The sequence below is a fragment of the Heptranchias perlo genome, chromosome 16 (assembly GCF_035084215.1).
Source record: "Heptranchias perlo isolate sHepPer1 chromosome 16, sHepPer1.hap1, whole genome shotgun sequence".
Lineage (NCBI taxonomy): Eukaryota > Metazoa > Chordata > Chondrichthyes > Hexanchiformes > Hexanchidae > Heptranchias > Heptranchias perlo.
The window spans coordinates 22,088,957-22,113,938 of NC_090340.1; the positions used below are offsets into that span (position 1 = coordinate 22,088,957).

The 24,982-nt window shown below is 40.8% G+C and overlaps 1 protein-coding gene across 8 annotated transcripts in view; it reads right to left on the reverse strand.

Moving 5' to 3' along the window:
* Positions 1-24,982, reverse strand: part of psme3ip1 (proteasome activator subunit 3 interacting protein 1) — a 92,998-nt gene that overhangs the window by 66,258 nt on the left and 1,758 nt on the right. For 3 of the 8 annotated variants that reach the window (XM_067997784.1, XM_067997786.1, XM_067997785.1), the window contains exon 2: positions 544-636. The exons of the other annotated variants lie outside the window; for them this stretch is intronic. The gene's annotated coding sequence lies outside the window, so the exon portion shown is untranslated. The remainder of the gene's footprint in view (positions 1-543; positions 637-24,982) is intronic. 8 annotated transcript variants of the gene reach the window in all.

Sequence of the window (24,982 nt, forward strand, 5' to 3'; positions counted from 1 at the left end):
ATGTGTTACAGCACCCAATACCCACAGATTTAATTCTCTGACAAAGGACTCAAGAGCAAGTGCTCACAAGCCATAGGTATTCAAATGGTACGTTCAGTGATGAGCTGCTTGCCCAATGAGCCAGGCCATTTCCCCCACTTTATGTACACGAGAACTCCTTCCCATCCATCCCTCCCTCCCAATGCCTCTGCAACACAGTACTGCTCCCTTCTAATCTCTCAGTACAATATTCAAACGTGTTGCGGAAGGGCAGGGTTATCCCAGTCACCCTCGTGCTTTGGGTCATGTCGCTTATAATGCCAATGCAGCAGTGCTTTGGAGCCTGGCATAAGCATGCCTCTCAACACCATATCTTTAAGTTTTATTTTGCTGTGGATGTGACAGTAGTGCTATCTTAGCAGAAAATAGAGCAGAATGGAGAGACGGCTCATAGATTTAGAAGGAACATGAAAAGCATGCTGGGGCATAAAAGGGCATGAGAGTGGGAAATCAAGGTAAATATGTGGAGACAGGATGTGCAAGGGACAAGTAATGAGCAAGTACCATTGTCCACTGAATTAAATTCCAACGTTAAACTTCCTCTTTATATTGTGCCACTCCAGGCCCACAAAGCATATGTTGAAATCCTGTACCTACCTGGAAAGGGGAGGGGGGAGAAAGAAAGAGAAAGAGAACATAAATCGCACTGGAAATCAAGGATGTTTTGTTGGACAACAGTGTACCCTAGGCTGTGCTACAATAGGAAGATGTCTCTGAGCCCTAATATTTAATTCACTGGGAAATTTAGACTAAACCTTCAATTTAAGCAAGTAAATCAGGCAATCAGTTTTTTGCCGATGGGGATATGTTCAGGAAAAAAAATACTATTGCAGATCAATGTATTCTACTTCCTCCTCAGCTCGAAGGATCAAATATTTATGGTCAACTTTGCTTTTTTTAAAAAATAGCTGGATGAGTTTTTAAAAACAGTTGCAAGCTGCTATCACTGCTAAGTATCCACTGGCGCTCCCTATGGACACATGCAGACGAATCGCGAGATGGCTGTGCACATTCGCCTATTTTTGACTACAGCAGGCAACACGGTGACCATGTTCAATCTCATTTTGTGGGCCAGACAGAATTGACCCCTGAACTAAAGCAATTGAAATAGCCATACCACTAAGCTATCACAGGCAAAGCAGAGAAAATTGGAAAAAAAAATTACATTTCAGCTCACATGTTTTATTCAGTCAATCTTGAGTAATGTGTAATATTGAAAGGAGGTTAAAATGTACGAGAAGAAATGGTTATATAAATTTATTTTGTTTCATGAGAATTACCTCCATGGCATATCTTGCACGCTTCATCATTGCAGCGATGTCATCCAATTTTTCCCCTTACAAATGACTACCATGGGAAAATTAAAACCTAAACAGTAAAAGACACAATATCCACCACTGACATAAACCACAAATTCAAAAATAACCTGTTTTTTGCTTGCGTCAAATTGACCACAGGTTGTACACATACCAACCAAAATAACCACTCCAGCACACACAAAAGTAAATGATTTTAAACAGGAGCCAATTATCAACTGACAACTGCCATTGCAACTGACAACTGCCATTGCATAAAGTAACAGAATCCACAGGACAGACAGTCCATTTACTGGAAAGGAATAATGGCTGCAGAGGGCTTCATCACTAAAGGCCAAGTGGAGGCAAGACTTGGCATTTTTTTAAATGAAAAAGTTCATATGGACAGTGCCATGTGCAGTTAAAATAAAACTATAAAAGTTCCATTTCAGTCATTGCAGTGCAGTACAGACCAGGTGGTGTGATCATGCCACTCGCTGGTGCTTCAATAATGCCACTAAGCTGTAGGCTATGGGTTTGTGTTCTTAAGTTGGACTAAGCAGTCTAATGCTGTCATTAGGATTTCAGTAAAGCATAATGCCAAATGTGTGAAATTTTGTATATGTGCACCAGAATTGTGAATAACAACTAGTAGCACAATTATAGATTCTGTCCTTCCAAGCTTGGCTGTGCCTGGAGGGAATACTTTGAGCTATGTAACACTGAGGATGCAGTACTGAGGGTGCGAGCAATCTGAACATATAAAAAGCTGAGAAAAGGCTGTCAAGCTTATCGGTGCAATCGAGCCAAGGACAATTAGGGATGGATAATAAATGCTGGCCTTGCCAGCGACACCCACATCCCATGAACAAATAAAAAAATGCCAATTCCAGGAACAACATTGGGAAATTCTCCCCAACTCCGTACAGCAATCAAGCAAGCTCCAAAAAGGACCACATTTACCCATGACACATCACTAGATGTACTTGAACGTTGCCTCCACCCCACTCTGGTCCCACTTTCTTTAAGAACCCAGAAGTGTACAGGACCAAAGGTGATCATCCCCCTCCGTCAGGGCAGCCCAAAGGTTACATACAGCCTTCTTATCCAACTTTACTTCAATAACCTTCAATAGAACTGCCTGCTTTCAACCTCTTAAAATTTATAACATCCTTTGCTTCCACTGCGTCCCTGGTAGCCAACTGCACATGTTCATCACTCTTTGTACGTAGACGTTATATCTTAACTGTGCGTTCACATTTTCTCATCTAACTTCGAATCCAGGTCCCCTCACCCTGGACCTTTTTTAATTATGAAAACTGCTTCTGGGATCCAGTTCATTCTTCTCTTCACCTTAAATATATAAATCAATAAAGTCACTTTAAAATACCTTTCTCCCCCATTGTAAATATCCCTAGTACCTTTGGCCAATCCCATTTATCAACTACCCTTCTTTTTGTACTTCCTCCATTTCAGGCTGGTCTCCCTATGGTGCAGTTCCCAGAACTTTGGGGGTGAACCAATGCTTCATGCAAGCTAACAATCACATTCTGAACTTGTGCGCTGTTCCTCAAGCCATACATCCCAAGATCCTTTTCACCATCATGGCACACTGATGGCTTAAAAGGATTTCCTATAAAATCCCCCAGATGCCTCATTTCTTGAATACTCATAGAAATTTACGGCACAGATGGAGGCCACTCGGCCCATCATGTTTGTGCCTGCCGAAAAAGAGCTATCCAGCCTAATCAAACTTTTCAGCTCTTGGTCCATAGCCTTGTAGGTTACGGCACTTCAAGTGCATATCCAAGCACTTTTTAAATGCGATGAGGGTTTCTGCCTCTAACACCTTTCAGGCAGGGAGTTCAAGACCCCGACCACCCTCTGGGTGAAAAAAATTATTCCCAACTTCCCTCTAATCTCTCTACTAATTACTTTAAATCTGTGCCCCCTGGTTACTGGCTTCTCTGCTAAGCGAAATAGGCCATCCCTATCCACACTTATCTAGGTCCCTCATAATTTTATACATCTCAATTAAATCTCCCCTCAGCCTCCTCTGTTCCAAAGAAAACAACCCCAACCTATCCAATCTTCGTTCATAGCTAAAATTCTCCAGTCTTGGCAACATCTCCTCTGGACCCTCTCTAGTGCAATCACATCTTTCCTGTAATGTGGTGACCAGAACTGTACACAATACTCTAGCTATGGCCTAACTAATGTTTTATATAGTTCTAGCATAACCTCCCTGCTCTTATGCCTCAGCTAATAAAGGAATGTATCCATATGCCTTCTTAACCATCTTAGCTACCTGTCCTGCTATCGCTGGATCTGCAGACAAGCACTCCAAGGTCCCTCTGTTCCTCTACACTTCTCACTATCCTACCATTTATTGTGTATTCTCTTGCCTTGTTTGCCCTCCCCAAATGTATTAACTCACACTTCTCCAGATTGAATTCCATTTGTCACTTCTCTGCCCACCTGACCAGTCCATTGATATCTTCCTGCATTCTACAGCTTTCTTCCTCACTATCAACCACACGGCCAATTTTTGTATCATCTGCAAACTTCTTAGTCATGCCCCCTACATTTAAGTCTAGATCATTGATACATACCACAAAAACCAAGGGACCTAGTACTGAGCCCTGCAGAACCCCAACAGAACCAGCCTTCCAGTCACAAAAACACCCGTCGACCATTACCCCTTGCCTCCTGCTACTGAGTCAATTTTGGATCCAACTTGCCACTTTCCCTTGGATCCCATGGGCTTTTACTTTCCTGACCAGTCTGCCATGTGGGACCTCGTCAAAAGCCTTACTAAAATCCACGTGGACTACATCAAATGTGCTACTTAGAGTTAGAGAGTTATACAGCACGGATAGAGGCCCTTCGGCCCATCGTGTCCGCGCCGGCCATCAAGCCCTGTCTACTCTAATCCCATATTCCAGCATTTGGTCCGTTGCCTTGTATGCTATGGCATTTCAAGTGCTCATCCAAATGCTTCTTGAATGTTGTGAGGGTCCCTGCCTCCACAACCCTTTCAGGCAGTGAGTTCCAGACTCCAACCACCCTCTGGGTGAAAAAGTTCTCTCTCAAATCCCCTCAAAACCTCCCGCCTTTTACCTTGAATCTATGTCCCCTTGTTATAGAACCCTCAACGAAGGGAAAAAGCTCCTTAGTATCCATCCTATCTGTGCCCCTCATAATTTTGTGCACCTCAATCATGTCCCCCCTCAGCCTCCTCTGCTCCAAGGAAAACAAACCCAATCTTCCCAGTCTCTCTTCATAGCTGAAGCGCTCCAGCCCTGGTAACATCCTGGTGAATCTCCTCTGCACCCTCTCCAAAGCGATCACATCCTTCCTGTAGTGTGGCGACCAGAACTGCACACAGTACTCCAGCTGTGGCCTAACCAGTATTTTATACAGCTCCATCATAACCTCCTTGCTCTTATATTCTATGCCTCGGCTAATAAAGGCAAGTATCCCATATGCCTTCTTTACCACCTTATCTACCTGTTCCGCCGCCTTCAGGGATCTGTGAACTTGCACACCAAGATCTCTCTGACCCTCTGTTTTGCCTAGGGTCCTCCCATTCATTGTGTATTCCCTTGCCTTGTTAGTCCCTCCAAAGTGCATCACCTCGCACTTTTCCGGGTTAAATTCGATTTGCCACTGTTCCGCCCATCTGACCAACCAATCTATATCGTCCTGCAGACTGAGGCTATCCTCCTCGCTGTAGGAGCTTTTTCCCTTCGTTGAGGGTCATCGAATCTCCTTGTTACCGGCTCAAAAAAATTCAATCAAGTTAGTCAGACACGACCTTCTCTTAACAAATTCGTGCTGACTGTCCTTGATTAATCCGTGCCTTTCTAAATGACGATTAATACTGTCCCTCAGAATTTTTTCCAATAATTTGCCCACCACTGAGGTTAGGCTGATTGGCCTGTGATTATTCTGTCTATCCCTTTTTAAACAACGGTACAACGTTAGCACTATTCCTATTTATTTTATATTCCCACTGCTTGTTTCTTTATTCCTCTACCACTGACACAAGGGTAAGATTCAAAGATTGAACAGGTTGGGTCTATACTCATTGGAGTTTAGAAGAACAAGAGGAGATCTTATTGAAACATACAAGATTCTGAGGGGATTCGAGAGGGTAGATGCTGAGAGGATGTTACCCCTCATGGGGGAATCTAAAACTAAGGGGCATAGTCTCAGAATAAGGGGTCACCCATTTAAGACGGAAATGAGGAGGAATTTCTTCTCCCAGAGGGTCGTGAATCTTTGGAATTCTTTACCCCAAAAAGCTGTGGAGACTGAGTCACTGAATATACTCAAGGCTGAGTTAGACAAATTTTTGATCAGCAAAGGAGTCAAAGGATATGGGGAGAGGGCGGGAAAGTGGAGGTGAGGTAAAAATCAGATCAGCCATGATCTCATTAAATGGCGGAGCAGGCTCGAGGGGCTGAATTTTTTTTTTATTCGTTCATGGGATGTGGGCGTCGCTGGTGAGGCCGGCATTTATTGCCCATCCCTAATTGCCCTTGAGAAGGTGGTGGTGAGCCGCCTTCTTCAACCACTGCAGTCCGCGTGGTGACGGTTCTCCCACTGTGCTGTTAGGGAGTTCCAGGATTTTGACCCAGCGACGATGAAGGAACGGCGATATATTTCCAAGTCAGGATGGTGTGTGACTTGGAGGGGAACGTGCAGGTGGTGTTGTTCCCATGTGCCTGCTGCTCTTGTCCTTCTAGGTGGTAGAGGTCGCGGGTTTGGGAGGTGCTGTCAAAGAAGCCTTGGCGAGTTGCTGCAGTGCATCCTGTGGATGGTACACACTGAACCACTGTGCGCCGGTGGTGAAGGGAGTGAATGTTTAGGGTGGTGGATGGAGTGCCAATCAAGCGGGCTGCTTTATCTTGGATGGTGTCGAGCTTCTTGAGTGTTGTTGGAGCTGCACTCATCCAAGCAAGTGGAGAGTATTCCATCACACTGCTGACTTGTGCCTTGTAGATGGTGGAAAGGCTTTGGGGAGTCAGGAGGTGAGTCACTCGCCGCAGAATACCCAGCCTCTGACCTGCTCTTGTAGCCACAGTATTTATATGGCTGGTCCAGTTAAGTTTCTGGTCAATGGTGACCCCCAGGATGTTGATGGTGGGGGATTCGGCGATGGTAATGCTGATGAATATCAGGGGGAGGTGGTTAGACTCTCTCTTGTTGGAGATGGTCATTGCCTGGCACTTACCTGGCGCGAATGTTACTTGCCACTTATGAGCCCAAGCCTGGATGTTGTCCAGGTCTTGCTGCATGCGGGCTCGGACTGCTTCATTATCTGAGGGGTTGTGAATGGAACTGAACACTGTGCAATCATCAGCGAACATCCCCATTTCTGACCTTGTGATGGAGGGAAGGTCATTGATGAAGCAGCTGAAGATGGTTGGGCCTCGGACACTGCCCTGAGGAACTCCTGCAGCAATGCCCAGGGGCTGAGATGATTGGCCTCCAACAACCACTACCATCTTCCTTTGTGCTAGGAATGACTCCAGCCACTGGAGAGTTTTCCCCCTGATTCCCATTCACTTCAATTTTACTCGGGCTCCTTGGTACCACACTCGGTCAAATGCTGCCTTGATGTCAAGGGCAGTCACTCTCACCTCACCTCTGGAATTCAGCTCTTTTGTCCATGTTTGGACCAAGGCTGTAATGAGGTCTGAAGCCGAGTGGTCCTGGCGGAACCCAAACTGAGCATCGCTGAGCAGGTTATTGGTGAGTAAATGCCGCTTGATAGCACTGTCAACGACACCTTCCATCACTTTGCTGATGATTGAGAGTAGACTGATAGGGCGGCAATTGGCCGGATTGGATTTGTCCTGCTATTTGTGGACAGGACATACCTGGGCAATTTTCCACATTGTCGGGTAGATGCCAGTGTTGTAGCTGTACTGGAACAGCTTGGCTAGAGGGGCAACTAGTTCTGGAGCACAAGTCTTCAGCACTACAGCCGGGATGTTGTCAGGGCCCATAGCCTTTGCTGTTTCCAGTGCACTCAGCCGTTACTTGATATCACGTGGAGTGAATCGAATTGGCTGAAGACTGGCTTCTGTGATGGTGGGGATTTCGGGAGGAGGCCGAGATGGATCATCCACTCGGCACTTCTGGCTGAAGGTGGTTGCAAACGCTTCAGCCTTGTCTTTTGCACTCACGTGCTGGACTCCGCCATCGTTGAGGATGGGGATGTTTACAGAGCCTCCTCCTCCCTGGCCTACTCCTATCTCTTATGGTCTTATGGGTGTCAGTCTTGGCTCGGTGGTAGAGGAATAGGGAAATTTATCCTTCAACCAACATCACTAAAAAACAGATTATCTGGTCACTGATCTCTTTATTGTTTGTGGGACCTTGCTGTGCTCTAATTGGCTGCCACGTTTACTTACATTACAACAGTGACTGCTTTTCAAAAGTACCTTGTTGATTGTGAAACACTTTAGGATGTCCGAAATGTGCTCAAGTGGACCGTTGAACCGTTATAAACATGCTGTAGAGTCCTCAATATTTTAAGAAAGCAAACACTCCTGCCCTGGCTCTGAAAACATTAAAAATTTACACGCTCTCTTTATGCACATAAGTGCATATTGGCAAAATTCTGTCCTGCTGGGCAGAACGTGATTCACAGCCCACAGTATAACGGAGGTATTGCTGGCTGCACTTTTGCAATCTGCAGCTACTGATCTCAGTCCAGTAGTGCAGTATAACCTTTGATTAACAGTAACACAAGAATATCACAACTGAAGTATATTGGTTGAAGTGCTTTTTTTCCTGTAGTGCATTGGTAGCAATACACTAAGTAACCGAGTGACAACACTGCAGTCAGAGGGACGTGCCAAGATAAAGTTAAATGATTTCCACAGTAGGGGCGATGAGAAGGAGAAGGCTGGAAAGAAAAGAAAGCAACTTGCTGTCGGCAGCTCTCGCATACTGAAGAGGCACTTCAGTACCAAAAGGAACCAAAAAAAAGCACAGCAGGAGACTGACATGTAAACACATTGCAGTATTATCAGGAGAAATTACCAGCAGTGAAATTTGTATTGGATGTTGAAACAAATTTAAAAGCTTAATGAATGTTAATGTAGTACAAGCTAACATTTAAGCTGAATTAAAACTTGGGTCTCAATGGAAAGAAACAAAAATTCCAATTACTTTTATCAATGTTTAATTTGTTATGGATATTAAGGTTGAGGTACATATTGCATGTTACATTGATGGATTTAAATTAGAATTAAGACATGTTTATATATCCACACAGACTATACTGGTCAAATTTCAGATTTTAGGAGATGCAAATACAACGCACATCAATTTTCTGGCTTCGATTTCACTCATGCATTGAAAAGCCTCAAGAACATCAAGAAATCTGAAATCATCAAAACAATTTTTTTCTGGTCTTTCAAATCTCTTTTATTCCATTCTTATCCGAATGAATAATTTGAGAACTATACTGGGGGTTGGGGGGTGGAATCAAAGATATTAGGTCAGTATTAGGACCACTGCTCTTTTTGATATTAATAACCTGGTCTTGGGAAGAGAGGGTAAAATTTCAGAGTTTGCAGATGGCACAAAACTCAGAAATGTAGTAAACAACGTGGAGGATAGTAACTGACTTCAGGAGGACATAGACAGACTGATGAAACGAGCAGACACATGCAGATGAAATTTAACGGAGAGGAGTGTGAAGTTATACATTTTGGTAGGAAGAATGAGGAGAGGCATTATAAACTAAATGGTACAATTTTAAATGTGGTGCAGGAACAAAGAGACCTCGGGGTGCATACACAAATCTTTGAAGGAGGCAGGACAAGTTGAGAAGGTTGTTAAAAAAGCATATCCTGTGCTTTATTAATAGAGGCAGAGAGTTCAAAAGCAAGGATGCTATGCTAAACCTTTATAAAGAAGCTGGGGTTGTTCTCCTTAGAACAGAGAAGGTTAAGGGGAGATTTGATGGAGGTGTTCAAAATCATGAATGGTTTTGACAGAGTAAATAAGGAGAAACTGTTTCCAGTGGCAGAAGGGTCGGTAAACAGAGGTCACAGATTTAAGGTGATCGACAAAAGAGCCAGAGGCAATATGAGGAAACATTTTTTTACACAGCGAGTTGTAATGATCTGGAATTCAATGCCTAAAAGGATGGTGGAAGCAGATTGAATAGTAACTTTCAAAAGGGAATTGGATAAATACTTGAAGGGAAAAAATTTACAGGGCTATGGGACTATTGGATAGCTCTTGCAAAGAAAAAGCTCAGGCACAATGGGCCAAATGGCTGCCTCCTGTGCTGTACCTACTATGAAACTATAAAGTGACCTTACAGCACAGCAATGGGGGAGGGCAATGCGTTTGGCTCCACATTAAATGGTACCAGCAACCACCCAAGGGTAAGTGAGATTCAGATTCTGCGCTGTGCTGCAGATAGCATAACCCTGTGCCACTGAACTCCTCCCATTCCCCCCCCCCCCCACCACCACCTCAATATATGCTGCAGATGATATGACAGGGGTTGGGAACTATATAGACATTGACTGGTCCTGCCCCAGTTTGTTCTTACTAAGCAGCTGCTATTAAGTAAATTGCAACCATTACAATGCTCACAGTTGAAACCATGTCAATGCACCATCTTCTAGGGTTGTCACTGACTATGCCTCTGGCTCCCAGGAAATGGCTTCTTATTGTATGCTGCACAGTGGTTGTATACCAACATCAACTCAAAGTGGGATGACCAAAGTCTGCCTGGATTAACAATTTATAGCCCAAATAGACAAATTCCTGCAGGCTTAGGTAACTTTCCTGGAATACCATGAGAAATGTGCTCATGTGGGAACCTCCTAGTCCTGCCAAACTTCCTAGACACTTTCTGGGGATACTGGGAGCAGGAAGCTGAAGGATCTTTTTGCACTAGGAATTTGTATCTTCCTGCCTCCCTCCCCGCAAATTAGGTGGAGGAATCCCGTGTTTGGGAAACTTTGGCGTGGTTCAGTGGTAGCACTCTTGCCTCTGAGTCAGAAGTTTGTTGGTTCAAGCCCCATTCCAGAGTCATTCACCCAGTTACTGTCATTAATGTTTTCATGGTCATTCATTTGTCCCTCTGTGATATTAGCATAAAGGAAAAGTCTTCAATAAAAACTCTCCAAAAAAATCCTCAAAAAGTTGGAAAGTATCTGCAGTCACTTTTGTCTCTCTCCTCCCTACTCCTTATTTGCATTGTTATCTCATGCACGGATCATTCCCCAAAGGCACCAGGCAGATGATCTGCATCTAAGCCTCCATTAATGTCACTCTGAAACGTCTGCTACTTGATAAGAGTAATACAGATGAATTTGCTTTTAGATTTTCCCACCCCAGACAAACCATGAGACCAAGAACTCACAGTGATTACAAAAAAAAACATTCCTTCCCCCCCCCAGCACTTCAGTTAACAAGGGCATATGGCGAACAAAGCAAAAGCTGATCATTGATGGGAGCACAGGAAGATCTTTAGAATTCGCACTGGGGTGCCAAAGAGCAAGGCCAGAACTGCGATAAGATGAATATCCTGCTCTGCAATGATGCCATCATGCCATACCTTACCAAATGCTCTGGAAATGTTGAGAATGACTGCTTCTGGCCATGAGTTTGAAAGCAAGTCAAGCTGCTGTGCAGTCTAACAACAACTTCTCATTCACAGTGCTAATGAAGTGTTTGTTTGCAAATACCTACCCACTCTTCCACTCAAAAAACCAGCAATCATCTTTGCAATAAAAATATTGCATAATTGAAATGCCATCCAACCCAAGACTATGCTATTCCAGATGGTTTTCAGTATTCCCACTTGCTAAATGTCATATCGCGTTTTTAAAAGGCTTGTATATGACAATAAGCAGCTGCCAATGCCCAAATACATTAATTTAAATGAATGCTAAGTACAATTTCTTTTTAATCAAATCCCAGCTTCCAATTTTCACCTATTAAAATAGAATGCACTAATGTCCACAGTCATTAACAGTCAACAACAATTTAATTAAAAAGTTAATCTAAATGAGTCATTTTAGGTGAAGGGCTACAGGCTCCGATTGCATTTATTTACTACAATTGCTAAAGACCTTGTCTCTACTTGATTGCAACAGTTTCCTTATATTTGCAGTGTCTATGATACAGTAACAAAGGAAATACTGTGGAGTTGGGGAAGTTCCTTTAAAATATACAAAGAACTCTGATTTAAGGAGAAAGGAGAATTGACTGATAATGTATGCAAGTCTAGAAAAAGTTTATTCCTTTAGAGTCTAAATCAATAAATGGAAAGCATTATTACCAGGATAACACTCTCTTGCTTGTTCAGCAACACACCTTGAAACTATATGTTAGCAACAGAACTAAATTGTTGAATGGCACAACTGACCAGATTTTCTTTTTAAAGTTGTACTTAAATTCAAAATACTTTGAATAGTCCTTACAGAAGAACTTCTAATGAGGTCATCCTTCTCATTCAGTAGTCCAGATCCATTTTCAGGATCTGATTGGACTATTTTTGTCACCTTCCTGTCAGATCCTCCTGCTGTTTGCTAAATCAGGAATTCATCCAACTCCATTTGAATGCCTCCGTGAAGTCGCCATTTACTACGATGAGGGGTGGTCTATTCCAAGGATTAAGCTATTCCTTATGCTAGATTGAGTTCAATGGTCCTTCAGTTTATAATCATCTACTGGTTCCAATCTAATGTTGCACAAGGTACCTGTCTACATCCAGCTTACTGATTCCTTTATTAATTCACAAAAAATCTTAATCCGCTTAACCTTTTTGCAGTAAGAGATTTAACTTAGTTGGCCACTCTTCATGAGTCAATCATTTAATGCCTATAACCCATTTTGATGGCCTTTCCCAAATCCTCTGTTGGACATGGAGAGATATGGGTTAATAATCAAACTGACCTGTACAACTATAACTGGTCATGGAGCAACAGGCTTTCTAAGATAAACAGGGAAACAGCGGGATGCCTGTGCAAGGAATAAGTGGCTGGGACAACATCGGCCATGAGTGATTAACATAACTTTAGTGACTAGTGTAATAAACATAGGCAGAGGGATCAATTAACCATGATATAGAGGAGATGCTTAGGTAAATAAAATGCCAATAAACCAATCCTGAAAGGATCCTAGAACAGATAAATCACAAGGTTTTATCTGTGAAATGTACCTTTGAAGCAGGCAAACTGGGATGTATAAAAAGGGTGGGTTTTTCCAAGGTGTTGGAGCGCTGGAAAGAGAGAAACCCAAAGCTACTTCTTTGTACGGTATTGACTGATCACCTATGCTGTATATGAATAAAGTCTGATCCGTACGCTCCACTATAAAGTGCCTCGTGCTTACTCGAAACAGGTCATCGTGAACCACAGAAGGAACGAGGTCAACACTTTCCACCCCACCTAAATAGGGTATAGGCACTAGAACTTTACATATCGTCAACAATTCCTTGTATATCAACAAATCTATTTATATGCTGTGACTTAATTCCAATGTACAGTCATCTATTAAACCTAAATCTTTACCTTGACTCATGTTACCTTTTAAACACATCTGCACTTATTACTACCAATATCAATTACATACATGTCTCAATATTAAATACAATTTATAATTCATCTGGCTAGTTGCTAGGTCTCTACAGATATTTCTGAATTTTATCCTCTTCCTTGATGCATCCTGCACGCCCACACAACTCAGTGTCATCTGTAAATTTAGGCATCTTTTAACATCTTCATCAAGGTCATCGACAAACATTGTGAATAGATGTTCAAGGAACTAGAACACGGACTACTCCAATGGTTACAGCTCTCCAATTATAACCATTACCTTTGTTTCTTATTGTTTAAGGCTAGATACAAAATCATCCTGGATCCCAAATCATTTCAGTTTAGTTACAAGTTTCCGTTGCCTTCAAATTCTAGCTATCCAACCCTACCCAGCCACTCTATTAACATTCTGAAATAATTCAATAAATTAGCTTGCCGCGACCTGTATTTAATAAACCCATTTAGGCTTAGGATGTAATCCTTCATTCTCATTACATGTTCAACCGTCCCTTTTATAATAAACTGAAATGTTTTTCTTACCAGATGTCAAACAAACAGCTTATAATTCTCAAGATCGTGTTTGACCTTTTAACATCAAGTCTTTTCCAATCATCTGTTATTACTCCTGTATTAATGAGATCCCCCATCTCTATTTTTCTTCATTTCTTTGCATATTTTTGGTTGAATTTCATTTGCTCCTGTGCCTCTTGCAAACATTAAGCATCCCAGGTTTTCAAAAGAAAGTTTTATAACTGATCTCTAATTTCCCAAATCAGCCTGGATGCATTTCCTATGCCTCCAACCACCTACTGCTTGTTAGGCAAGGATATTAAAGGTTACAAAACCAAGACTGGTAAATGGACTTATGATACAGATCAGCCATGATCTAATTGAATGGTGGAACATGCTTGAAGGGCTGAATGGCCTACTCCTGCACCTATGAATCCTGTCGTTAAAACAAGTTCATGTCAAGAAACGTTAACAATTGTGAGATAACTTCCCTCTTCACTAAAGTAAAAGGGGTAGAAACCTGTATTCTCCAACTGCCTCATTTATAGCGATGTACACATTTTACATTCAGAGCGGTCATTAAATTAGTAATTATCACACACTTGTTTGAGAGAAGTCACACCAAATACAGATACAGAAAAACAACTCTTCCTTGCACAAATTCCCTGATGCCGATTAGTGCAGTAACAATAATTCTGCAATTCAGTGACATTTGTACAGGCAAACAATATAAAATTAATTTCATGAAACACAATTACATTTCTACCTCACAAAAAGAGAAAAGCCAATGCTATCCAAGTCCTCACGAGGTATTCAAAGATTTTATTTTTGAAATAAATTGCGAGACAAAGGTTAAGAATCTGAACTACAACAAGATGACAATCAAATTAAATATTGTCAACAAAGGCAATTGTCATTTTAGATTAAGAATAAGGAGTTTATGGTAAATCCAGTCAGATTATTACAATGTACATTTAATGTACCATAAAAAGCACAGCACCGGGTTCACAATATCTTGTCTAATTATCAATGTGATAGGGGAATTTAACCATTGGGAAATCACAGCCTCAGCTACATGTCTGTATCATGCATATCTGGGCAACTTCGAAATTTGCAGAGGTAGCTTATAAATGGAAGCACACTTTAGGTTTTATTGGGACTTCTTCAGCAGGCAACATCCAAATCCTAACAGATACCTCAACCTCCTCCCCAGGAATGTGCTTAAACAAAATAATTTCTCCTCCCCAACCACTCAAACACCTGAGAATTCAGCTGTCAAGCAGATTACTGACAATACTCAGTATAATGCATTCATACAGTTTAACTTACAAAATATAGTTTTAAAACATATTTGTTAAAGGAATTAAGGAGAAATTTTAGTTTGATCATTTTCTTATGTCCTTTGTTACACACTTGAGTGAGCAAAGTACATTGTTCCATTTTCTGTTGACTACTTCATTAGCATTCAGTTGTGAACTTTATTCGGTACTAATTGATCTTGTGCCACTGCTCATAGCTAGTCAGGTGTTTTGAGCATGGCTGTGATGTTTAGCTGCTACCCCAGCCTCTATTAAGGGCACTGATCAACTACATTCTTTGGCAATCTAGGTAATTGTAACTGTTTTTAAATTGTTCAAGTCAATTAGAGGCCAGTAAATTATTTATAAGTTGGAATTCTCTCCCTAAATCTCTCCACCTCTTTTAGGTTACCCCTCCTAATTTCAACATCAGTTTTTCTTGTGAAACATTTTGGAACATCACCTTACATGAAAGTTGCTATATAAATGCAAGCTGTTTCAAATTTCAGGCTCCAGGTCAATGATTGGCTTTTCTTTCTTTTTTAAATTGTTTGACACCTGTAACAAGTGTGACATGTTGATTATGACTGATGCTCACTGGATGCAACATGTCTAGATATATTTAGCAGAACCCCCCTGAAATAACTATGGGGAGTCAGAGTTCATGCTATCACAAAAAGGGGGAGAAAGCAGGAGTATGCATCTCTATTGAAAGAGTTTGCAGAGAAGCTTGCAAGAGATCTCTCCAAGACAGTAAAATGTTTTTCGATTGGTTCTTGGAAAATAAATTTGTTCCACTCATATCACAATTGAATAAACAAACAAATCTCTGCATGCAAGATGCAGAATAGGTCTTCTATCTTGACTACCCACTGGTTTAGGGTATAGGCTTTATAGTGAAAGCCAAAAAATATATAGAACTTAACAAAATGATACTAATTAACATCTTATCTTCTTCATCAAATAACTCTACAACAGATTCTGCTTAAATGTTTAAATTCAGGTCTTTTCTTCAAAACCACCCTCCAAACTTGAAGAGTGTACTCCTTCCAAAACTTGCTATTGTTCACCTGAACATGGTTGTTTTTCCCTACATTACAACAGTGACTATACTTCAACAGTACTTCATTGGCTGTAAAGCACTTTGGGACATCCAGAGGTCATGAAAGATGCTATATAAATGCAAGTCTTTCTTTAGTTCAGAGTTTCAACATAAATAAAACAATTGTAGCTAGTGTAACAATTCAAAATATTAAGATCTGCTCTGAGATATTCCAATCCAAATGCTTCCCATCTCACCACTTTTCTCCTCAGCTGTATCTATGTTTGCCTCTCTTACTGTACTTGCAGACTGTTGTTACAAGGGATCAGCTAGTATATGTCTCTTGGGAGGTTGGTACCTTTGTCAACAACAACTTGCATTTATTTAGCACCTTTAATGTAGTAAAATGTCCCAAGGTGCTTCACAGGGCAAAAATTTACACCATCACTGAGATAATTGATATCGTCATTCAGATAGTTGTTTTGTTATTTATGTATTTCTAACCTTCTGGTAGATAAGGGACATGCAGCAGGCACATGGGAACAACATAACCTGCACATATCTCGACAAGTCACACACCATCCCGACTTGGAAATATATCGCAATTCCTTCATCGTCACTGGGTCAAAATCCTGGAACTCCCTACCTAACAGACTACGAGAGAACCTTCACCACATGGACTGCAGAGGTTCAAGAAGGTGGCTTATCTCCACCTTCTCAAGGGCAATTAGGGATGGGTATTAAATGCTGGCCTTGCCAGTGACACCCACATCCCATGAACGAATAAAAAAAATCTATGTTTGATGACTATATGTTTACCTTTTCTGTACATGTAAGGAGACAAGACAGCTTTTGTTATGTCCTGAGACTCACTATGGAACTTTCACCCGTTGATACCAAATCTGTGGAATGATGAGCTAATGATATTTGGTATAAACCAAGGGTAAAATTTACAGAATGCAGGATAAGATGTAATAGCCTTTCAGCTGAGAGATAATAGCGAGACCATTATAACCCAAAGTTAGGAAGACCCAGGGCTGACCACCCTGCCACTTCCCTCAGCGACTGCAACGTGAGGACTTCCGCAGCTTTTGCATTATCATGCGTGTTGTCTGTGAATATTATTTCCTCTAATAAATCTATAAGCAAAAGACTCTCATTCCTGGCACAGAGGGAACAGCTCCAAGCTCATGTCTCTGGTATTTCTCAATACTATGGTAGGCAAAACATACAGAACAGTAAGATGAAATGTACTTGATACAATCAGTACAATTTCTGTTCAGTTACAAAGAATGACACGATCCACAAGACCACGTCAGGGAATGTTACGTCAATGTACATTAGAACAAAAGAAATTGAAACAGGAGTAGGCCATATGGCCGTTCAAGCCTGCTCCACCATTCAATAAGTTCATGGCTGAACTTCTACCTCAACTCCACTTTCCCACCCTATCCCTTGATTCCCTTAGTACCCAAATATCTATGGCTCTCAGTCTTGAATATACTCAACAACTGAGCATCCGCAGCCCATTGAGGTACAGAATTTCAAAGATTCTCAACACCCTGAGTAAAAAAATTTTTCCTCCTCTTAGTCCTAACTGACTTAACTCTTATCTTGGGAGTATGACCCCTAGTTCTAGACTCTCCAGCTAGGGGAAACAGTCTCTCAGCATCCACCCTGTCAAGTCCTCTAAGAATTTTATACGTTTCAATGAGATCACCTCTCATTCTTCTAAACTCCAGGGAATATAAGCCCATTCCATTCAATCTCTCCTTATATGTCAACCCTCTCATTCCAGGAATCAATCTGGTCAACCTTTGTTGCACCCCCTCAAAGGCAAGTATATCCTTCCTTAGGTAAGGAGATCAAAATTGTACACAGTTCTCCAGGTGTGGTCTCACCAGAGCCCTATATAATTGCAGCAAGACCTCCTTACTCTTATACTCCAACCCCCTTGTAACAAAGGCCAACATACCATTCGCCTTCCTAATTGCTTGCTGTACCTGCATGTTAACTTTATGATTTGTGTACAAGGACACCCAAATCCAACTGAATACCAACATTTCTTAGTCTCTCACCTATTCTGCTTTTCTATTCTTCCTACCAAAGTGGATAATTTCAGATTTCCCCACATTATACTCCATCTGTCACCTTCTCACCCACTCACTTAATCTGTCCATATCCCTTTGCAGCCGCTTTGCGTCCTCCTCACAGCTTACTTTCCCACCTAGCTTTGTATCGTCAGCAAACTTGGATACATTACACTCGGTCCCCTCATCTAAGTCATTGATATATATTGTAAACAGCTGAGGCCCAAGCACTGATCCTTGCGGCAACCCACTAGTTACAACCTGCCAACCCGAAAAGACCCGTTTATTCGTACTCTCTATTTTCTGTCCGTTAATTAATCTTAAATCCATGCTAACATATTACCCCCAATCCCATGAGCCCGAATCTTGTGTAACCACCTCATCGAAGGATTTCTTTCTCTCCGTCTCTGTCTCTCGTCCAAATATCCAGGGCAGAAGATGCTTTTTCCTCCTGTCTGTCTCTTGGCTTGATTGACTTATGCTGTGTTATGATTTTTAAAAAGCCTCTCTTCAAAAGATGATCAGAGATCAAAGAGGTTGTCAACACCAAAATGCTAGATTTCTCCTGAATGATCAGATATGGCTAAAAAATGGGCCACTGTTTGAGCACACTTCAAAACTTCTGCCCATCCCACATATATAAAACATCTCTCAATTGCCACAGGATTCCACATGAACTTCATGTTCAGCAGGGAATCCTCGGCTTAATGGAAAACATAAGATTGCAGCTTAAAAAAGTGATTTGTTTGGCTTCTCTTCACTGGTAGATTTTACTATCTGCTTGTGCTTGACTTATTGTTTTCTTAGGTCCTTAGTGGTTTCTCTTTCAAAGTTTATCTACTTTGCCTTGTGTTTGATGGATATTTTGCCTACCTGTTCAGTTGTGATGTCACTATTTTTCCAAATATGAAATTTGAACCAATTAGGTCAAAGTGTGACCAAGCAATATGCACATCTACAGGCTTGACGCCTAAAGTGTGAGGGAAAAAAGGTGCACTGGACAGAATGCTATACGAATCTGCCATTGCACAGCTCATAGTAAATCAAACAAGTTGACAAGAATATTATATCATGTAACACACAATCTATCTTAAAAATCTTATGTCCACGCACATTTATTAATTTTTTCTATTATAAAATTCCTATGTCCACATTTATAATGGAAGCTACCCACGTAAACTTGTCATGCTATAATTACACCTTCCCCAGTATAGGCAGTGCTGTCTCACCACTGACATGACGGTGTAGTTACAGCATGACAAGTTTGCATGAGCAGTTTTGATTTTAAATGTGGCCATAGGAATTTATAATGTATAATATAAAAATGACAATGTATAACTTTAAAATGGGGATTGAATTCTGTCTGTGTGCCCTGGTCCAATTATTCCCTGATCTCTAACACTTCACCTGAACAACGCATTTGGTCTCGACTTGCCCCATGGGAGGTCGACAAGTACATTCTAATCTAGTTGATCTCCACTGGTATTGCTCACAGAAAAAAATCTCTCTCTCTCTGTATTGTCATCTCACTTCTTTTCCACTAATTATTTTTGTGTCATTTATTCTGTCCACTCTTTCATGCTGTCTGTATGATTGTCACAAACCTCTCCCACTGAGGTGTTTGTCTGACTCGCTATCTCAGTCGCACTCTTCGAATCTCTCCTCCGCATTCTCTTTTGTACGTCTCCAATGTCTCTGTGCAGCTTTCAGATATGTTTGTTTACTCAATACCAACCTGACCTCTAAGACCAAGAATACTTAGGAAGGTGGGAGGCAACATATTGGAAGTGGGAATGGGGATCTTCTGCAACATAAGACGATGAAAGTGGGGATGAGGAGGGATGGGGGGTATCTATGGTTAGGAGAAAACAAGAGGTTGAGATTGGTATATGGAAGGGATTGGATCACAGCCTGAACAGGAGTTCAAGATGCTGGCTTGGGTGAACTAATTACTGGAGGGACAAGCTCAATAGATCAAATGGTCCTTTTTCGATTCTTGACTTTTTAAAAAAGTTTTTTTTAATAAAATTGGGGGTGAAAGGGTTACATTTTCAAAATTGGCGTCAATGAGTTCAAGGTCAATCCTGTACAATGGAGCACGGTCTAGGTGTTTTATTTTCAACATTATGTTCTTAATTATATCACAGAATGATCAGTTACAGCTGAATTGTGATATTACCTATTAAAATTCCTTCCAAAATGTAATTATTCACCCCTTCAGAATCTTCATAGATCAAGTTAATTAACTTTAATCCCATCTATTCTCTTTCAACAGTGGGGAAATGTTGAATTCCCAAGCAGTTTTTTGTCTCACACAAAAAGAAAGAATGGACATATCCCACCACACTAAAGATTTTCTGACCCCCAAATGCACAGTCATCTCAAAAGTGAAATTTAATTTAGAAATTTTCAAATATGTTTGATTTTTTCCCCAAAGTGAATGAACACAACAGGACTGCTATTCTCAATGCCACTGTCATAATGGAAACAAAACCTAAATAGAAGCAATAGCAAATCACATCACAAACCATCACATCACCTCATAGAGATCGCTGTGTAAAAGTTTGATTTATGGTAGTCTACATTTTTAAAAGTTGTGAAGTATGGCAAGACTTATTAAAAGACCAACAATCTAGCTCCACCTGGTGGATGAACTAGACTACTGTAAATTTTACATTATCACACTGATCTTGTCACCTAACCAGATACAGTTCCAGCTCATTCTTAGCAGTGTGAAAATCTGAGCTACCCCGCCAATGTGGCAGGTCCATTTTTCCCTCTCTACTGAGGCAACCAGCTTGACTTGTGCCGATTACAGCAAGTATTGTGCAGTTAGAGAATGACGTCGCTTGAAGCATATCCAATGTGGATGATGGACTGATTGAGAAGGATATGGTGGTATTACAATAAGGGATAAATAGGTGAAGCACTTGTAACTATAATCTATCAGTAAAGGATGGACACTGAAGTGATTGTTGTGTGATGCTATAAATAATGTAGCCATGATGTGGAGATGCCGGTGATGGACTGGGGTGGACAAATGTAAGGAATCTTACAACACCAGGTTATAGTCCAACAGTTTTATTTGAAAATCACAAGCTTTCGGAGGCTTTCTCCTTCGTCAGGTGTGTGAAGGTTTCCATAAAAGCACCGCATATATAGTCACAGAACAATGCCTGGTGATTACAGATAACCTTTCCAACTGTCCGTTATCACACCTCTGCATGGATGGTGTTCAGACAGGAGAACATTACACCCAAGACCACTGAATACGCAAGCGGTCAGATGACAAAGACAGAGAGAGAAAGAAAGAGAGAATGGCCAGTTGTATTAAAAACAGATAACTTTTTTCCCCCCCATGGTGGGATTACATGTCGCGTGACATGAACCCAAGATCCCGGTTGAGGCCATTCTTTGTCTCTCTCTCTCTCTGTCTCTGTAATCTGACCGCTTGTGTATTCAGTGGTCTTGGGTGTAATGTTCTCCTGTCTGAACACCATCCATGCAGAGGTGTGATAACAGGCAGTTGGAAAGATTATCTGTAATCACCAGGCATTGTTCTGTGACTATCTATGCGGTGCTTTTATGGAAACCTTCACACACCTGACGAAGGAGGAAAGCTCCGAAAGCTTGTGATTTTCAAATAAAACTGTTGGACTATAACCTGGTGTTGTAAGATTCCTTACAACAATAATGTAGGGCAAGATCTGTTCATAATAGTTTTGTTGCGTGGGACCAGAGTGTCCCTCTAGGCAGCTGAAATAAAGGATAAATATTTTTAAATTCTAATTGAAAGCAATGACATGAAAATCCTTCCGTGCATCACTGTACAGCATTCACACTAATGCTTAAACATCAAGCTCCACAACTTTTTAAAAAAGTTATTAGCTTTCAAATTACAGGATCAGGGAGCCAGGATGATTTTTCCCTTCCTAACCAACCAATAGGCACTGAGGCGAATCGTAGCACCTGTTGCTGCCGCCCGAGCCGAGATTAAATGACAGCACAGACCAAGGATAAAACTTCAAACCATCATGGTCTGCATGGCTCAGCCACTCACTACCGTAAGCAGAATCTCATTCCAAAGACGCCACTTCCGATGATGCAGCATTCCCTCAGTGATATCACCGAGCTAGTTTTTAGTTTTTAAATGGCCTTGAACAATATTGTATCAACCTAAAATGCTGTGTATCTAGAGCAATAAAGTTGGACACCAATAGATGCAACTTTAATACAAAGAATAACACTTTGCAACAAATATGAAAACACATTTCTACTTCAATATTGCAATGTACAAACTAAAAACCAGAAAAAACTCCCAAACAATTATGAAATTCTAGCAAACATAATGGGAGTGTGTAAAATGTCTGGACCGGTCAGGATAGAAGTAAAACAAATTGGGGAAAAAAAAACTTGCATTTACACAGCACCTTTTCAGACCTCAAAACACTTCATACCCAATGAATTATTTTAAAGTGAGTCACTGTTGTTATTTAGGAAAATTCAGCAACCAATTGCATACAGCAAGGTCCCATACAGTGCAAGAGATGAATGACCATTTAATACGTTTTTTTTTATGGTGTTGGTTCAGGCAGGAATGTTACCCAGAACAGCAGAAGAATTCCTTGCTCTTCTTTGAATAGTGCCATGGGATCTTCAACAGCCACATGAACAGACGGTGCCTTGACAATACCTCAATCAAAAGATGGTACCTGCTACAATGCAGCACTTCCTCAGTACTGTACTGAAGATTATGTACGCAAGTCCTGAGGTGGGGCTTAAACTTACTCTGAGATTACAATAAGACCTCAATTTTACATTAAGCTAAAAAAGCTATGTGGGCAAAACTGGATTAAAGTATTTTTAAAAGTGAAAAGGTAACATACTCCCGGTGTGGTTTAAAAAACATTTGAAATTTCCACACTCGAGTTCCCAGTGGACAGAACATTCAGTAACTGCTATCGACGTAACAATATATTTTAATATTCAGGATGTTGTACTCACTGCCTCGTCGTTAATTTAAGAGTCGGCTTTTCCAATAGGTGAAGTACACCACAAGCCTTGTGGAAAATGGTAGTTTAAAATCACAAACAATTGTTTCTGCACAACACACAATTGATAAACATCTACACAAGAACAGTGTACATTACAGGAACAGCCCTAGTATTTCTCAGAGTAGTATAGTTTACTCTCTGCAAGATTCCTCCCCCCCCAACCCCAATTATCTTCAAAGAAGAAAGACAACAGTTACCAATCTAGTCTTCGGAAACTCAACAAAGTCATTTGCAATTTCTGTCAAAAAGAGCCTTTGCTCCATTGCACACTATCCACAGTAATTATGGTGCAAGTGTCCTTTACTGGATCTGTAATCTTTAGCCTGTTATTAAATTTGCTTAATGGATACATATGTTTCACACAACAAACTAAAATGTGTGAAGAGCCAAAAGGAAATTTAGTGAAGTTTTTAAATGGTAATTCAACTGATAAACCGAAGTTACTGAATACCGTAGAGATATTTGGAAAAAGCAAGTTTTATTCTGCAGATAAATATGATGGACTGTTCTTAAAATCTGTTGCTTTGGTAGTTTATGGATCAAACATATTAAAAGGAGCAAATTTTCTGGGCAGGAAAACAATTACTTTTAAAGGAAATATGCTGCCTCCTGCTTCTGTGAATACCCCCAGTGCTACTGAAGTCTAGGACTGTCCCCAAGTGCAGATTAACTCCATTCCCCCTCCCTAGTACTGCTAAATACCACAAACTTACCTCCAATTGGTGCATACTATCCTGGCTGTGTATTCTCAGCTTCAAAAATGTGCGGGTTAAAAATTAAATATATGGGTAAAAGGAAAAATATATAAAAAAGGTCACTCGTTTACATTTTTACAGAACAACGGACAGCTGTGAAACTCAATCTCCCAAACATTAGCAAAAATCCTAAAGCACTTCAAAGCCAATGATGCGCTTCTAAACTGCGGTCATTGTTGTATTGCAGGGAAACAATATTGTACAGTGTCTTATGTGTCATTTCTCTTCACCTCTGATCTCTCTGACTGATTTTACTCACTATCAGACCAGCAATTTTTATACAATAGGCCAATTTGAACACAGAAAGGTCCCACAGACAGCAATGAGATAAATGACCAGACAATCTGCTTTAATAATGTTGGTTGGGAGATAAATATTGGCCAGGACACCGGGAGAACTCGCCTGCTCTTCTTCGAATAGTGTCATGGGATCTTTTACGTCCACCTGAGAGAGCAGACAGGGTCTCAATTTAACATCTTATCTGAAAGAGGACACCTCTGATAGTACAGCACTCCCTCAGCACTGGACCAGCTGTCTGCCTGGATTATGTGCTCTGGAGCAGGGCATGAATCCACAACCTTCTAACACAGAGACACAAAAACAGAAATGGGCTGAGTTGTGATCTCCTGCTGTCTTCCTGCCTGAAAAGACCAGTGGCTCTCACCCTTCAGGCTCAGACATGAAGAACAACCACTTAAGAAAGGGATCAAAAACAGGTCATCTCCTTGGCCAAGCAATCACCAAACCACTAGAAATCAATAAAGGAGAATGTGCTTTGAAATGAATGGGAGGGATAGTACAAGATAATAAACAATAATGTTCAAACTTTCAGTGCAATAACTGCTATTTTGTAGAAACTGCTGTATTCAAACATGTTAAAGCAGTAACATTTTTAAACAGTAACATTTTTAACCAGATGAAGAATGCCGGACAAACAATTACCTGCTATGACCACCACCACATTTAGGACAGGCTCTCTTTATGGAGAGGTTTAAATCGACATCATAAATTAGTCATTGACAGCACTAGAGATTAGATCTCTTCTTACAGACAAGCTGTGCTGTTAATATACTGACCAAAGTTTGCAAAAAGAAATTCCTATTCCATACATTATTCTTAGGTTGAATCTCTTTTTTCCAACAATATCTATGTTTAGATTTAAAGTTCCACAACAACAGTTTAATCTATCAGAAAACTGTCCCATACTGAAACCAATTCTAAATTACACTGTGATATAACTGCCCAAACTGTAGTGTAAAATTAGTGAAGCCAATAGTCTTTAATGATTTTTGATCATCTTAATTCATTACTTCA